The sequence below is a fragment of the Canis lupus genome, chromosome 8 (assembly GCF_003254725.2).
Source record: "Canis lupus dingo isolate Sandy chromosome 8, ASM325472v2, whole genome shotgun sequence".
Lineage (NCBI taxonomy): Eukaryota > Metazoa > Chordata > Mammalia > Carnivora > Canidae > Canis > Canis lupus.
Window position 1 is genome coordinate 34,889,081 of NC_064250.1, and position 17,777 is coordinate 34,906,857.

A 17,777-nucleotide genomic window follows, 5' to 3' on the forward strand; every position below is an offset into this window, starting at 1 on the left:
TCGCAGGCCCGGCGCCCGGCGGTCGGTTGCCACGGGCGACAGCGACGCCGAGGCCCCGGGCGCCCGCGGGGGTGGCGCCTGCCGGGTTCTGCCAACCTGGGCCGCAGTCACCAAGCGATCCTGGGGCCCGGGGCCGCGCGTCCGCCGCCCTTTCCTCCTTTGCGTTTGCATTTCTGAGCTCGGGCGGGCCCTTTCTCGCGGACCCCCGGAGGCACACTTTTGGAGGCATCTCTGCGCCTCTACACCGGCTTTGTGAGGCAGGTTCTTCTACGGTCTCCACTTTTCCAGCCAAGGAAACAGGCCAGGATGACTAAGCGATCTGCCCACGGGCAGAGAACATAATTTTGGATTTCAAGTGGAGCCCGTATAAATCTTTCCACGATGCTGCAAAATGCATCTCTGTACTCCTCTAGAACTCTCACTGTATCTGGTCTATCGGTGAGCACATTTTACCTTGAATCAGTGATTTTCCTCTGTCTTCTTATCAAATGGTGAGCTCTGGGTGGCAGGGATATTATCTATTTTTCTCTGCAGGGATATCATTTATTTCTCTCTGCATCTCCGAAATTCAGCCCAGAGCCAGGCACTGATTGAGGTTAACTATTAGTTCCCGTTTCCTCTGGCTGGCAGGAAATCACCGAAGATGATTTAACCCTCCTCTTGTAACGTTTCTACAGTTGGCAAAACTGAGGTCAGATAGTGACAATGACAATAGCTGTCATTTGTTGAATGCTAAGTTCCAGGCACCTTTTGTAGTCCTTTATAGTACCCATTTAACTTTTTAAAAATTTCTGAGGTAGGTATTATTTCCCATTTTCAAATGAGGACACTGAGCCTCAGCCCTGAATCACCACACTATATGCTGCCTTGGAGAAGACATAGCATGACAATAACAAAACTAGTTCTGGAATCCAGGTCTCCTTCCAGGGAGAGCCATAGCCTGGCCGTGGACACTCTCCGGAGTCCCCTTTTTCGCTAGATTTGGTCTATTAGTATTCAGATCTATCCCTGCTCTTCTGTGAGTTCCTCTGTGTGGCAGAGGCAGGACGCCTGGAAATGGCATTTCTCACTCTTGCTAGATGGTTTCCTAAGTTCCACCAATAGGAGGCACTGGTGGGACATTAGCCCTCCAAGACTGGTGGGACATTAGTCTCCAGGAGTGGCAGTTTCCCTAGTTTTGGTGGCTCCAGAGAAGGCCGGAGGGAGCCAGCCAGTGCCTTCAGCACTCTGCTACTGCTCAGCAGTCAGTGTGGGCATGTGGGCACAGTACAGGGTTGTACAGCTTTCTGATCCTTGGAGCCTTCTTTTCATCTCCTTTGGTTTCTATCGTTCTTGTAGAACATTCCCTGTGACCAAATTCCTCTTTTCTTGAGCTACCTAGACTGGCACAACGCCCTCCCTCCCCCCAAGCCAACCTTTATACTGTTACCAGAATATTCTTTCTACTCATCATCTCATTTGGACCACATTGCTCTCCATTGTTTATGAATGAGGCCAATCCTTAAGGGGGCATCCCCACTTCCTGGATTTATTTTAGATTTTATGACTTTTTAAAAAAGGTTTTATATGTTTATTCATGAGAGACAGAGAAAGAGGCAGAGGGAGAGGGAGAAGCAGGCTCTCCGTGGAGCAGGGAGCCTAATGTGGGACTCCATCCAAGGACTCTGGGACAATGACCTGAGCTGAAGGCAGACATTTCACCCACTGAGCCACCCAGGCACCCAGATTTTATGACTTTTTATGTCTATTTCCATTCTTTTTCCTGAACATGCTTTCTGAGGTATTTCCAGCTTCTACTTTGACTCATAGTTCCTTCCATGTGGGATGACCTTACAAAATCCAAACCATCCTTTTCAAAGGGAACTTTATTAATCCCAAGTAGAAACCTGCGCAAGTAATATGAACAAGCACTTCATAAAAGAAAAAAAAAATCCCAAGAAACATATTGAAATAACATTTAAAGAAATTAGCAAAGAAAAAATAATACATTCATTTTCCTCATCTTACTAAGATTAAAAAGAATAATAATTCAAAGTGTTGACACTGGGGGTGTGAATTTACTATACCTTGTCTGGAGGACATTTTGGAAATACAAAAAGAAGTCTTAGCATATAGTAATACTTCTAGGAATTGTTCTTTAAAAAAATCATCACAGGTGCGTCCAAGGACATGGGTATGATCTCGTTTCTTTCAGTTCTAGTTTTAATAGTAAAAACTTACAAACAGCCAAAATGGTTTATGGTGGGACACTGAGTTTAAATAACCTAAGGGACATCTGTGTTTCATATTCTAGAAAGCAGGTCACCATATGGTGAAGAGCATGGTTATAGGGTAGTTAAAATGAGTACTACCATCAACCAGATGAGGTGTCTCTTGAGCAAATTAATCTATGAATGCCCTCCAGTATCCTTGCTCTGAAGGGATGGTGGTGGTGATATTAGCTCTTAGTTCATAGAACTGTTGTAAGGACTAAGTTAAGTGAGCACTTAATTAAAAATAATGGGTAGAAATTTACACACACACATTTCCCATGAGGTTAGGTAAAAAAAAAGCAAGTAGCAAAAGACAGGTGTAATATTCAATTTTTATATATCCATATAATAAATAAATGTATATAAGTAGATCTCTATGTGCATTTGCATGGGAAGTGGCCTGGGAAGAATTGTTCACTAAAATGTTCACTGTGGTTTATCCTGGTTAATAAAATTATGGGTGTGTTAGGTAAAATAATACCTCCCTAAAATGTCCTAATCCCTGGAAACTGTGACTATGTTATGTTACATGGTAAGAGGTAATTAAAGTTGCAGATGGAATTTGGGGTTAAAATCCATAGACCTTGAGATAGGGAAAGTATTCTAGATTATGCAGATGGGTCAGTGTAATCATGAGTCCTTAGAACTAAAGAAGGGAGACAGGAGAATCAGTATCAGAGTCAGAGATTTAAAGACACTGCCTCGTTGCCTTTAAAGATGGAGAAAGGGCCATGAGCCAAGGAATACAGATGGCTTCTAGAAAGTGAAAATGGCAAGGAAAGAGATTCTCCTCCAAAATTTCCAGAAGAAACCTAGCCTTGCTGACCCCTTGATTTTAGCCCAGTGGGACTTCTGACCACCAGAAGGGGAAGATAATTAATGTGTTGTTTAAAGCCTCTAAATTTATGATAATTTGTTATAACAGGAATAGGAAACTCTTATGTGGGTAATGTGAACTTTTTTCTTTACCGTATTTTTGTATTTAAATATTTTTCCATAACCATGTATACCTTTGTAATTAGAAAAAATAAAGCTTTTTAAAATAAAAAAATAAAGAAAATATACAAATTTAATATAGTTGAGTGTATAAAAAAGCTTTCTGAGCCTTTATTAGCTATATAGGTGCTGTTCACTGAGTCAAAAGCTACATCTCAATTCTCTTGTGCATCTTTCTTACTTTGGTAATACAGATGCATTCACGTTCCATTTAACTTTTTTAGGTTTATTTATTTATTTAGTAATCTTTACACTCAATGTGGGGCTCCAACTCATGACCCAGAGATCAAGAGTTGCATGGTCTTCCAAGGGAGCCAGCCAGGTGACCCTGTTCCAGTTAATATTTTTAAGGCAGACTTTTGCTTAGTAGCCAGGACAACATATTTGAATTCTGTAAGCTCATGCTGAAATTGATTTTTGGCTTTAGTTGTGGTTAGCAATTGTTTCTGTTTACCTTTTGCTGCTGACAGGGCCAGGAGAACCCAACTGCTGCCTGGAGTTTGACCCCTAACTCAGGTATATATATAGTCAGACTCAGACTCATTGGTTTGCATATTGGTTGTGTACCTGCTGTGTGCTAGACATCGTGCTGAGCCCTGAAAGTATGTGTATATATATATATATATATATATATATATTCCTGTATTAAGGCTTGTTGCAATTTCTGCAGTATCTGAGGTTTACATGGTCTTTGAGGATGATATTGCTCTTGTTGTTGCTTCTTTCCATAAATCTAGTACCTCCAAGGACAGCCCCAACTTCTGAGTTGTGTGTCTAGATCCTGGTTTAGACCTGGTCAAGGTATCATTCTTGATAGATGTGTCGAACAACTCACTTATGGAAGGTGGTTGCATGTTGCAGTGCTTTGTGTTCAGGATATGTGATGATTCAGTACTAGACTGTGCTCAAACCTCGAGAAATGAGAATTCTAGTAAACTGAGTCTCTGTCTTCCTCACTCTTGACGCTACCAGTGCCAAGTACAGGGCCTAATGTCTAGCACATGACCTTGGCTCCCCAACAGTGGTTGGTCAATAGGGTCTTTTTGTCAAATGTCCTGCCATCTTTAGAATTTGTGCTTCATCCTCAGGCTTGTTGCTTCATGGTCACAGATGGCTATCATAACCCTAGACATCATGCACTGGTACAAATTAGGAAGAATTGGAAAGGGGAGACATGTAGAAGCCCCCTGTCCTTTCATCAGGAAGGAAATCTGCCCAGAGTACTTTTGACACACTTATTTCTCAACAGCCTGAGCTGGGTCACAAGACTACTCATGAAAGGGAGTTTAGGACAGTGAGTGTCTGGATTTCCAGCTTCTGTGGAGTTGGCAGGAAAGAAGAGTCTTCAAAATAGCTGGAGGATCACCAATGGAATGTCAGCCATGCATATGTTCTCCAGACTAATATTTATTAGCTGCAACATTAGGCCCAAACCAACTGGTTGGGTGGGCTTTTCCTATGGGTTGCAAAGAAATCAGTGAAACTTTTAGCATTGAATAGGAAGGATGTCTTGGTCCTCCTCTATATTGGTAGGTTCTCTCCTATTTAAGCCTTCTCATTGACTCTATGCCTAGGTCTCTAAGAGATTATACATTAGACAAAGATTCTCTACCCCCTTGGACTTCACATGGCTTTTAAAGTGCCTGTCTCATAGTTAGGCTATAAATCTCAGCTTCTGTGCCTCCATCACAGTCATTTGTGGCAAAGTGGCAGGAAGAACAAGTCCCCTATGTAATGTCAGATTGTTAGAGAAGCAAATAGATGGATTAGTGCCCGTGATCAAGTTATACTATGGGCAGACCACAATGGTCTTTGGAACAACTCTTGAGTAAGAGTTCTCCTTTTCAAATTTGTCTCTTGACTATTTGTTTTCCTCTATAGTCAGCGATTTCTTGGGGCCAGACAGATTTTGATCAAAATACTGATCGTGTCATTTGCTAATGGTTTTAGATTAGTTTAGGTAGTTTAACCTCTTAATCTCCCTTCTTCATTTGTAAAGTGGAGTTTTACACACTGGAATTACGAAGCTTCAGCAGAATAACGATGTTCTTACCACAGACCCCATGCTATTTCCTTTCTTTTCCTTCTACTAGATGGAAAATAAAAAGCATTTCTTCTGAAATAAAAATGCTAATGTCCTTTCTGCATCCCTCACCTTCCTTAAACCTCTCAGTCATTCAACCTTTTGTGAAAATTATTGTAATTAAATCAAGTGTTGCTGTCCCAAAGGTTGGAAACTGGTTTCATTTCCAGGTTGTTTATGTTGGACAGCAGTGGCTGCCTGGAGCACTCAGTGAGGGTTCTGAGGACAAATGTTGGCATGGAGGGAAAGAAGCCTGCCAGGCACCAGAGAAAGCCATGGTCACACGTGTGCCGGCATCAGACTCATTGGTTCACGGATTAGTTGTGTACCTGCTATGTGCTGGACATTGTGCTGAGCCCTGAGAGCATACAACAGAGACCTTTAGGTGGCACCAGGGAGGGACTCTCTGAAGAATGGAGACCTGAGCCATGAGAAGGAGTGAGGCTTCTTTTGCTATTCTCTTAGTGAAGGGAAAACAGAGTTCAGAGAAAGACAAGACAAAAAGAAGAAATTGAAAGAAGAAGGGGAACAGGAGAGAGTGGAGGTAGGAATCTGGAGATGTCAGCTGCCAACCTCAAAAGATTCTCCTTTCTTTGCATTATCCCTAAAAGCTCACTTTCTCTGATCAATCCAGATCAGTTAGACTTTGTCACATACCAATACTCTCATCGGTGCTTCAACTAAACACATGGGTAAGATATGGCCCCCATTCTTCAGAAAATGGCCTTGAAATTGGGAGGAAAGGGGAAGGTTTGAAGGACAGTTCATAACCAGATGTAATTCCTGTACAGTGTAGGGGGGTACCACACCTCCAAAGCATTGTGTGCTTTTTATAAAATGTACATTTTAGAACTGCTTCCACGAGTTATGTAGTCTTTATCATAATTCTCCAGGGTGATTATTAGGATGATCCAATTTTTTCAGAAAATCACATGATGATGAGAGAGTCAGTCGTCTTGGGGATAACCTTAGCACAACGACAGAACAATCTCCTGACTCCAGGTCTGCGACACAGTCACGTCTCCCAGAACCACCTCAAGACTACACCACCAGGGCACAGAGTTAGGGCTGGGGTGGGTCAGGATGTCAGCAAGGTCACGGAGGTGTGGCTGATAAGCATGGGGTGCATGGAGAGGAAAGGTGCATGCAGAAATTTGGGTTGTGTTTTTACCACAAAGGGCCTTGAAATCCAAACTCAGGAGTTTGGATTTGATGCTCGGGCAATGCTGCTGTGAGAATGTTGATGGAGAACAGATTAAGCTGCTCCCTGTTGGCAGCTACTTGGTGGTTCAGTTTATTTCTGCCTAAGGTAACACTTCATGGTAGGATGGAATATCATTATCAATTACAGGCATTGTAATTTTCTCAAGTGAGCATCTGCAGAGTAATCAGAAATGAAATTGGGCCTGAAACAACAATGCCAATAAAGCAAGAATGTCTTTATTATTATCTTAAGTCACTGATGCTTTAGGGGGCATCCTCATTTAGAAAGGTAGCAAGGTGGGGTGGGGCATCTGGGTGGTTCAGTTGGTTGGATGTCTGCCTTCAGCTTGGGTCATGATTTCACGGTCTTGGGATCGAGACTCCTATCAGGCTCCCTCCTTGGTGGGGAGCTTGCTTCTCCCTCTCCCTCTGCGGGCTGCTCCCCCTCCTTGTGCTCTCTCTCTCTCTCTCTCTCTGTGTCAAATAAACAAATAAAATCTTTTTTTTTAAAAAAAGAAAGGTAGCAAGGATGATTGTTAATGCTCACTTAGCATTTCTTTTTTTTTTTCACTTAGCATTTCTTATAGATATTTCCAGCACTCAAGATCTTTAAGTAGCAGTATGCTTATTTTCCTTATTTTAATCAATGTAATTATTTCCAAAAAGTGTTTTAGATACGATGATTCATCTGAAAATGATTCAGTAAAGATCACGGGAGTAGGTAAGCTCTCCATTTGACTTAAAAATCTGTCTTCTCTCTCTTTTTTGGTCTTTAGCAAATTTAGAAAATGTCAGATAACACTGGCTGACTGTTCTTTCCATATATGGATGCAGTTGAGATTTTCCAGACTCATTTGGAAAATAAAAATATAAGTAAGTCATTGCAGCTCTCAATCCCATTCCTTCCCACCCCCTCAAGGACCTTTCTCAATCAGCTCCCCCTCACCTCATGCGTTCCTCAGAACTTTTGCCTGAGCATCTTTACTGAACCCTACTGCCACCCTCCCTCTCTGCTTCCCTTCATTACCAACTTCTTAAAAAATGTGGTCTACATCTGGGCGGTCATGCATCCCTTCACTCTGAATTCTTAATTTCCTCTTCTTCATCTTCTATTGGTCTTTTCTCAAGGCCTGTTGGCACCCATCTTCTCTCCTGAAGGATTCGACACCATCACCCAGTGTCCCCCCGCCCCCATCCCTAGACATTTACTTCCTAATTGGTTCTGGCCGTTCCCTCTTCACTTCCTTCACTGGCTCCTTGTCCCTTTTCTCCTGTAAGCCATGAGGGGATGTTTCACCTGGGCTCCATCCTTGGTCTTTTCTTCATGCTCGCTAAACTCCTTTCTTGACAGAGTTGAATCTATGTGAATAACTCTCAGTATGTATCTCTTGCCCAACCTCTTCCCTAAGTCTTAGTCTTGTAGACTAAGCATTCTTGTCTGGCTGTGCTGCCACATGTCAAATTCAACGTGTTGAAAATCAGAGTCTGTTGTTGCAGGTGGTTCTCTGCCTATTGAAATTACACTGACATTGTCAGCCCATCTCAAAAGTGGTCTCATCCATAAGGTCTTCCTTGATCCCAATAATCTCAGATCTCTGAAGCACTTTGTTCAAACTTTTCATGGGTGGCAATTATCCTAGGCTGAGTGGTCTTATAGTTTTTCTGTATAATACCTCCTTAGTAAATAGCTTTGTAACCTTTCTGCCTCGATGTTCTCATCTGTAAAATGGGGCCTTCATTGTAAGGTATTCATGAGAATTAAATAAATTAATATAAAGTGTTTAAAACAATGCCAGGAACAAGATGAGCCACTCCATAAATTTACTTGTTGCTATTATCTCTATACTATGAACTCTTTAAAAAAGTGGGGACAGTATTTTACTCATTTGTGAATCTCTTATAGCACCCAACACAGCAATTCACACACAACAGATGCTTAAGATATTGTTGAAATGGATAATAAGGAAGATTCATGTATTCAGAATTTTTAAAAATATGGAATTTAAAATCTACTGCAGTTCATGATTTATTAGAAAAAAAATACTAGAAGAAATAGGCAACTTCCTCAAGGTCTCACAGCGCTTTTCTTTATCGGCATGTATGGCAAGAACTGACATTCATGGTGGCTTTAATCATCATTACTATTACAAGACCTTGAGGACATTTTGAATCACCAAATTAAATTGTATATAGTTAAAGTTTGGTTCCAGGTGAATTTCATTATATAGAATTATTAATTATTATTTTTAAAATGGTAACTCTTAAAAAATAATAAGTAAAAAAAAAAAAAAAAGGTAACTCTTACTTAACCATGATTTCAAAGTTAATGAGAACTCTGAACTCTCAGTTCTGCTAGATGAATGAGCTTCCGAAATTGAAGACTGAATTGTCACCATGGCTCCAACTGTTAGGATTTCTTTTTCTGTTGCAATACAGATGTGGATTCTGGTTCAGGATGAATGTGTATGTAAAATTAAGTGGTGGTATAGAGCTCTTTCAGATTTCTGGCACTTTCTTCTTTGCCTCTATTGATGCTCGAGTTGTTAGGTAATGCCTGAACTTAAGTACTTCCATCTTTAACCACAAAGGTCAAAGCAGCAAAATTGTGTGTTTAGGAAAATACTCAATCCTCTGCAGTTAATTCTTTAGACTCCCTATGTTCTTCCAATAAATGCCCATTTATGGTTCATATACTTCAGTGGGTTTTTTCCTTACTAGCAACCAAATAGTCTTGCTGAGGCAGCACTACTCCTGAGCTAGAGATCGTAGGGAGAGGGGCAGAGAAACAAGGAAAAGCAGTATGGCTCAGTAAGAGCCATGGCCTCCAGGGCAGCCCGGGTGGCTCAGAGGTTTAGCGCTGCCTTCAGCCCAGGGTGTGATCCTGGAGTCCTGGGATCCTGGATCCCTGCAGGGAGCCTGCTTCTCCCTCTGCCTATGTCTCTGCCTCTCTCTCTCTGTGTCTCTCATGAATAAATAAGTAAAATCGTTTTTTAAAAAAGAGCCATGGCCTCAAAATCAGACAAAAAGAGTTCCAAGTCCTTGCTTTATCACCTACTAGTTGTGTAAACTTGTGCCAGTTATTTAAACATCTTTAGTTTTAGTTTCTTCCTTTGGACAAGAATTATGAAAATATTAATCATGTGGAATTTTTTTTCACTTGATAAATTTATTTTTATTGGTGTTCAATTTGCCAACATATAGAATAACACCCAGTGCTCATCCCATCAAGTGCCCCCCTCAGTGCCCGTCACCCAGTCACCCCTAGTTCGTTTCCCAGAGTTAGGAGTCTCTCATGTTCTGTCTCTCATGTAGAATTTTGAAACTCTGAGGATTCAAATGTTTGTAAAGAGACTAGCATAGGGTCTGACTCGATGATGCTATATTATTGCTAAAAGGTTTCATTTTAATAGCCTTAAAATAATTGGTTTAAAATAATCTATTAACTAATAAACTGGATAGCTAACATATATATATTAGTCAATTGGCTAAGTACATTTAATATAACCAATTTAGAAATTAAAGAAAATTAAAAATAAGGAAAATGTTTGTAAAAATGAAAAAACGCGAATGTACTTTACCTATTAAGAAACCCTATAAGAGCAGGAGGAAATGCTCTTAGTTTAGCACTGCTCTTTCCAATGAAGGCTAAAGATCCTACCCAAATGGGGCACCCAAATGGGTTCGCACAGATAACCTAACAGAATATAATAGAGTCCCTGAAGAAAGCTCCATTTCCTTAGTTGGGAATATACTTCATGGTAGCCAGCATCTGGGTGTTCTCTCCCACTTAGGGGAAACAGAAAGCCATGGGCTACATTCTATTAAGCAGAAAGGAAGATGGGAATAATTTGCCACCAAGAGATTATAGTGTGGTAGATTTGTTTATAATCAGAGCACTTTCGAAAAAATGTATTTGGAGCATAACAAGTACTGCAGGATTTCTGGGTAATTTGATGAGTGCCATATGAGAAATCATAATACTGCCTATTTCAATTTTTAGTTATCTCAGACTGGATGCATCACATTCATTGGACAATTTGTCCAGATAAGAATTTACACGCCGAGGTGCTGTTTTGTGTTGAACCATTAATATGTGAGTATCAGAAAGAAAATACAGATAACTAGAAGTTTATGACAAGTGTACAGGCTCTGGTGTGTGTGTGTGTGTGTGTGTGTGTGTGTGTGTGTGTTGGGGAAAGCCTCATCAGACTCACTGGAAACATTTAGTTTTTAGTTTTCAAGGTTACCTTTTGAATACAGAGCCTAGAATAATTTTCTGTGATAGTTAAAAGAACAGCAAAAAGGGGGTTGCCTGTGGCGGGGGCATAGTTGGTTAATCTTCCAACTCTGGATTTCAGCTCAGGTCATAATCTCAAAGTCAGGAGATTGAGCCCTGGATTCAGCTCTGTGCTCAGTGCAGAGTCTGCTTGAGATTCTTTCTCCCTCTCCCTCTGCTCCTCCCACTCATCCTCTCTCTCTCTCTCAAATGAATAAATAAATCTTAAAAAAAAAGAACAGCAAAAAGTTCTTAATACCTGGACTTTTTCCCTGACAGTGTTGGAGGGCTGGCTGCCTCCTTTCTCTGAAAGCTTCAGTCCCATCAGAAGGCCCTCTCCACACAATGCTATTCCTTTGTTCCAGTGATTCTAAAAAGGGAACCAAGAAGGCCTGGCCTAGACCCTCTCTCTCTGCCAGCCTGGCCTGCCCTTCAGACTCACACCTGTTCTGCTTCCCTGTGTTGAGAGCACTGCCCAGTGCAGGAGTCAGGTGAGCTTGCCATTCAGACATTTTCCCCCAGGCCATAGGCTGCCTTTCCATTTTGTGTATTGTTTCCTTTGCTGAGCAGAAGGTTTTTAGTTTGATGTAGTCCCACTTGTTTGTTTTTGCTTTTGTTGCCCAAGTTTTCGGTGTCATATCCAAAAAATTGTTGTAAAGGCCAATGTCAAGGAGCTTTTCCCCAGTTTTCTTTTATGAATTTTATGGTTTCAGTCTTATGTTTAAGTCTATAGCCCATTTTGAACTAATTTTTATATATGGTATCAGGGTCCAATTTCATTGTTTTCCATATGGATATCCAGTTTTCCTGGCACCATTTATTGAAGAGAACCTCCTTTCCTCACTGCATATTCTTGGTGCCCTTGTCAATAGTTAATCATATGCTTCAATTTACTTCTGAGTGCTCTATTCTGTTCCATTGATCTATGTGTCTGTTTTTATGCCAGTACTATCCTATTTGGATTACCATAGCTTTGTAATATAATCTGAAGTCAGGACGTACCATTCCTTCAACTTTGTTCTTCTTTCTCAAGATTGCTTTGGTTAATCAGGGTCTTTCTAAAATATGAATTTTAGAATTGCTTTTTTTATTTCTGTGAAAATGCCATTGGAACTTTTATAGGATTGCAATGAATTTGTATATCATTTTATGTAGTATGGACATTTAAAAATATTAATTTAGGGCGCCTGGGTGGCTCACTGATTGAGTTTCTGCCTTTGGATCAGGTTGTGATCTCAAGGTTCTAGGATGGAGTCCTGGATCAGGCTCTTGGTAGGGAGCCTGCTTCTCCCTCTGCCTATGTCTCTGCCCTTTTCTCTGTGTTGCTCATGAATAAATACATAAATTATAATAAATAAAAATATTAATTCTTCCAATCTGTGAACATAGAATATTTTTTCATTTGTGTCTTCTTCAATTTCTTTAATCAATGTCTTATAGTTTTAAGTATATAAAGATCTATTACCTCCTTGGTTAAATTTATTCCTACGTATTTCATTCCTTTCAATGCTATCATAAGTGGGACATTTTTTCTTGATTTCTTTTTTGGATAGATGAATAGCGGTGTAAAGAAATGCAACTGATTTTTGTACGTTGGTTTCATATCCTGAAACTTTACTGTTCTAACAGTTTTTTCTATGTGTGGAGTCTTTAGAGTTTTCTACATATAGGATCATGTCATCTGCAAATAGAGATAATTTTACTTCTTCCTTTCTGATTCGGATGCCTTTCATATCTTTTCTTGTCTGATTGCTCTTGCTAGTACTTCCAGTATTATCTGGAGTAGAAGTGGTTAGAAAAGGTATCCTCTCCTTGTATCATATCCTAGAGGAAAAGCTTTCAGTTTCCCCCATTGATCATAAGGTTAGCTGTGGGCTTTTCATAAGTGGCTTTTATTATGTTGAGAAAATTTCCTTTTATGCTTATTTTAAAGTATATTTATCATGAATGGATGTTGATTTTTATCAAATGTTTTTTCTGCCTCTGAGAAAATCATATGATTTTTTTATATTTCATTCTGTTAACGTGGTATATCACATTGATTTGTGTATGTCAAACCAAACTTGTATCCCAGGAATAAATTCCACTTGGCCATAGAATATGACCTTTTTTTTTTAAAAAAAGATTGACTTATTTATTCAACAGAGAGGGGGTGCAGAGGGAGAGAGAGAATCTTAAGCAGATTCCATGCTGAGTGCAGAGCAGGTCGAGAGGTTTGATCTCACGACTCTGAGATCATGACCTGAGCTGAAACCAAGAGTTGTACACTTAACCAACTGAGTCACTCAGGCACCTCAGAATATAATCTTTTTGATGCTATTGTTTAATTCATTTTGCTAACCTATCTTTATAATGAGGAGCATATTTCCTATTTCATTTTTTTCCGGGAGATATATATATATATATTTATATATTTATATTTATATTTATATATTTATATTTATATTTACATATAGTTTCTTTACCATAGAATTTGTTCCCATGATGAATTAAAGCTGAGCCATTGGGGCACCTGGGTGGGTCAGTGGTTGAGTGTCTGCCTTTGGCTCAGGATGTGATCCTGGATCCTGGAATTGAGCCTTACATTAGGTTCTCTGCAGAGCCTGCTTCTCCTTCTGCCTATGTCTCTGCCTCTCTCTCTGTGTCACTTGTGAATAAATAAATAAAAATCTTTAAAAAGATTCCCTTTTGATTTCCTCTTCCACCCAGTGATTATTACAAGAGTCTATTATTTAGCTTCCCATATTTGTGAATTTTCCCATTTTCTTGTTTTAGTGATTTCTAGTTTCATTCCACTGTGATCAGAAAAGATACATGGTATAACTTGTATCTTCTTAAATTTGTTGAGACTTGTTTTGTCAGCAAACATGTGTTCTATCATGGAGAATGTTCTGTATGCACTGAGAAGATTATTTATTCTTTGGTTGTTGGGTGAAAAGTTCTGAATGTCTGTTAGGTCTATTTGGTCTATAGAGTTGTTCAAGTCCCTTGTTTCTTTCAATCCTTCTGTCTAGATGTTCTATCATTGAGTGTGGGGTAGTGAAATCTCCTACTATTATTGTTTGCTGTCAGTTTAGACTTTCAGATATGTCAATATTTGTCTTGCATACTTAGGTAGTCTGATGTTTGATGCATATATTTTTACAATTGTTATATGTCCCCATTGGATCAACCCTTTCATCATTATATAATCACTTTCTTTGGCTCTAAATACAACTTTTGATTTAAAATCTACTTTACCGGGGATCCCTGGGTGGCGCAGCGGTTTGGCGCCTGCCTTTGGCCCAGAGCGCGATCCTGGAGACCCAGGATCGAATCCCACATTGGGCTCCCTGTGCATGGAGCCTGCTTCTCCCTCTGCCTGTGTCTCTGCCTCTCTCTCTCTCTCTCTCTCTCTCTCTCTGTATGACTATCATAAATAAATAAAAAAAATTAAAAAAAATAAAAAATAAAATCTACTTTACCAATGAGTTTAATGCTTTAGTTTCTTGTGTCCCTATGTAGTGTCCTTTAATTTCTACTTGAAAAACTCTGTTGAACAACCAGGAAGAGCTCATTCCAGCAGATTTCCTTTAGAAGGAATCCTGTGGCGCAGGATATGAAACAATTCATTTCAATTTATCTGTCACAGAAAAAGTGGCCAGCCAAACTAATTCTGGACATTGAGTGTATTAAACTAAAGAAAAGCAAAAAAGAAAAAAAAATCATTTTTAGGAGCTTGAAGATGGTGCCAATATAAAGCAGTAGAGAGGCAGGTTGGAGTATGAAGGCAAATAGCCCTTTTGCCTGGATCAGCAGAGCAAGAAGTCATTACTACACTGGCTAACACCAAATCACCAATGGTGGCTCTTTAAATCCCCCATCTGCTTCTCTATACTCTGATGAAAGTGCTAGAGTTTGGGTGTTGGGAGCTGCTCTCTTCAAGGACAGTGTGGTAGTTGCTGGAATCCTGTAATAGAGAAGCAAGATCCAGCGCTCAGCCACACTCAAGGACCTTGAGTAAGGGAGGAGCAGTTCCACTTCTCAGCAGTAATTCCCTAGTGGGGAATAGGAGGAGAAACAGTTCTGGGCTCTACACAGGAGGAAAAGTCTACACAATGGCATAAGGGCTGATGTGAAGCCTGGGGTGGTGTTATGAGTTGAATTGTGTCTTGCCAAAAAAGATATGCTAAAGTCCTGAACCCCAGTACCTCAGAATATGACCTTATTTGGAAATAGGGTCTTTTACAGAGACCATCAAATTATAGTGAGGCCACGAGGGTGGGCCTTAATCCAATATGATTGCTATCCTTGTAAAAAGAGGCAATCTGGATAGAGAGGGAAGGCCACGTGAAGATACACAGGCGGCGGTGGGGTGGGGAGATGGCCATGTGCCTAGAATGAGACATCTACTAGCCAAAGAGCACTACACAGTGCTGGCAACAACCAGAAGCTAGGGGAGGTAAGGAAGGGTTCCCCTACAGCAGTCAGAGAGAATCTGGCCCTGCCAACACCTTAATTTGGGATTTCTAGGCTCTAGAATAGGGAGAGAGTAAATTTCTGTTGTGTTAAGTCATTCAGTTTTTGGCATTTTGTTAAGGCAACCCCAGGAAACTAACATAGGTGGGGAAAGAGCAGATATGTATGAACTATTCTACTTCTTTTATTCCTGAAATGATCCATAAAGCATACCACAGCTTTTGTATCTATCTACCCTCTGGTGGTTCAGCTCATCCATAGGCTGTACAAATTTTGTACTATTCACAGCTTTCAGGATCACACTCACTTTGGGTCCCTGGAGATTCTGTTCTTGGTCCTCTTCTTACCTGTTATTTGGATCCTCATGTTGTATCCATCACCTCTAATATCATCTTGACTGATATTATGTTCCTCGTGCCCATTTGGTAAAATTCTATGTCCACACCTATAATTTCGTAAAGGCAGGAGTCTCCTCAGGAAATATTCTCCACCACTGCCAACAAATTGAATTCATCCTCAGATCCTCCTAATGAGCAGCTGCTTTTGAAAGGAATTCTGGGCCAACAGGAAGAAGGAAAACACTGCAAATGTAGATGGGGAGGAAGGTTAATTAATTCTACACAGTGACGCCATTTACAGGAAACTTGATCCTAAAGGCTGTCGATTAGAAAGCACACATGGAAAGAAAGATCCTCTTCTGTATCTAGTAACCATAAAAAAATGGTGGGCACCAAACCCAGCTTATTTATCTTCCTTCCTCACACCAGGTCTTCTGGGCTCTCTCCTGAAAAATGGTGCTGCATTATCCTGAACAGCTAGTCTTAGACAGAGCTGGGGCTAGGGTGAGGCAAGTGAGCTGCCTGGGTATGAAATTTGAGGAAGCACTAACTCAGGGGCAGCTTTGGTCTTGAAACCCAACATCTGGTCAATCATCAACTCAGGTCTCCTCTCCCTCCACATCATCTCTTAGTGGCTCCTCTGGGCACAGTGGGTCTCGGCATATTGAACTAAGAGAAAGGATGGAGGACAGGTGAGCATCTCCCTTATATTCTCACTGTAGTTGCTTTAGCAGAGGCCTAGTCATTTGTCACCCTTTTGGTGTTAGTTGTATTACTATAATCACTCGTATTCTTCTACTATCCTGCACCCTCAGTGTGTTTATGTGACTCCTTGAGATCTAAAAAATAAATTTCAAACTCCTTTGCATTCAAGTTGTCTTGACCCAGCTTTTCAGCCTCACCTGGCACTTCATCCTCACCCCAAGCACCTTGTTACCTGGTTCAGATGGTCACTCACCATTCTCTCTGTATGTGCCATGCACTTCTGTGCCTTAGCATCTTAGTTCACATTCTTTCTTTATACTGGGATGAACCACCTTCTCCATCTGGGACAAGCCATACCAGGATCTGGCTGCAAAGTTCACCTTCTCTGAGAATCCTTCTCTGTTGTTCTAATCTTGTAAGACAGCTCTTATTTCATATGCTGCCTTTTATTTAGTTAGCATTTCCACATAGCCGCCTCCCATCTCCCCCCATCTTGTCTGTTGGCACAGTGTTCAGTTGTCCTTGTGGTCATCACACCACTTTGCACAGAAGGGTACCTCCATAAGTGCTTATTGAGCCCAAGTGTGAAATGGCTCAAAGGCAGCTTTTTGTAAGTTACTGTTCCTTTTTTCTCCTGTTACTTTTATTCCTCCCACTGCCACTATTTTCATCTTCTTCTACTTCATCATTTTTGACTTTTGACCCTAACAGTGAAATGAAATAGGCAATTGGATTTTTATGAGAAGCAGCAAGCAATCCTTAGAAGATCTGTGTTGGTGGGGGCACCTGGGTGGCTCAGTGGTTGAGCATCTGTCTTTAGCTCAGATCATGATCCTGGGGTCCTGAAACTGAGTCCTGCATCAGGCTCCCTGCAGAAAGCCTGCTTCTCCCTCTTCCTATGTCTCTGCCTGTCTCTCTGTGTCTCTCATGAATAAATAAAATAAAAAAAAGAAGGTCTGTCTTGGTGATGGCAGGATGTGTCTTATTCCCAGCCCTATTCTCAGGGCTTGGCACATAGTTGGTGCTCAAGAAATAATTACCAAAAGAGTGACTTCATAGCAAATACATTGTTGCATATTATAAGAGGTTTATGGGAGGATTTCTAACACTTTCAAGTTCTTAAAAAGCAATTTAAAACATCTGCATCAATCCCACAGAGTATAGCATGAAGAGTTGTTTTCCAGTCTTATACTTTTCATTGACTTCTATCAATAACCCAAAGGAGCATATGCCAAGTTGGGGTTGCACCATGTGCTCCTGGAGACAGGAACAAAGTGAGTTCTTGTAAGGTGTAGTGGAAGGGGAGGTGGGCAGAGGAATGGGGTGACTGGGTGATGGGCACTGACGGGGGCACTTGATGGGATGAGCACTGGGTGTTATACTATATGTTGGCAAATCGAACTCCAATAAAAAAATATACAAAAAACAAAAACAAAGTGAGTTCTTGGTCTCAGGCTTCCTAGCCT

General features: G+C 40.7%; 1 long non-coding RNA gene across 1 annotated transcript; it reads left to right on the plus strand.

Annotated features, from left to right (window-relative positions):
- Positions 1–96: 96 nt before the first annotated feature.
- LOC112657646 (uncharacterized) lies at positions 97–17,589 on the plus strand. The gene is made up of 3 exons (XR_003135198.3): positions 97–438; positions 10,535–10,627; positions 17,469–17,589. It is a non-coding gene; the product is annotated as an uncharacterized LOC112657646 (long non-coding RNA).
- The last annotated feature ends 188 nt before the right edge of the window (positions 17,590–17,777 follow it).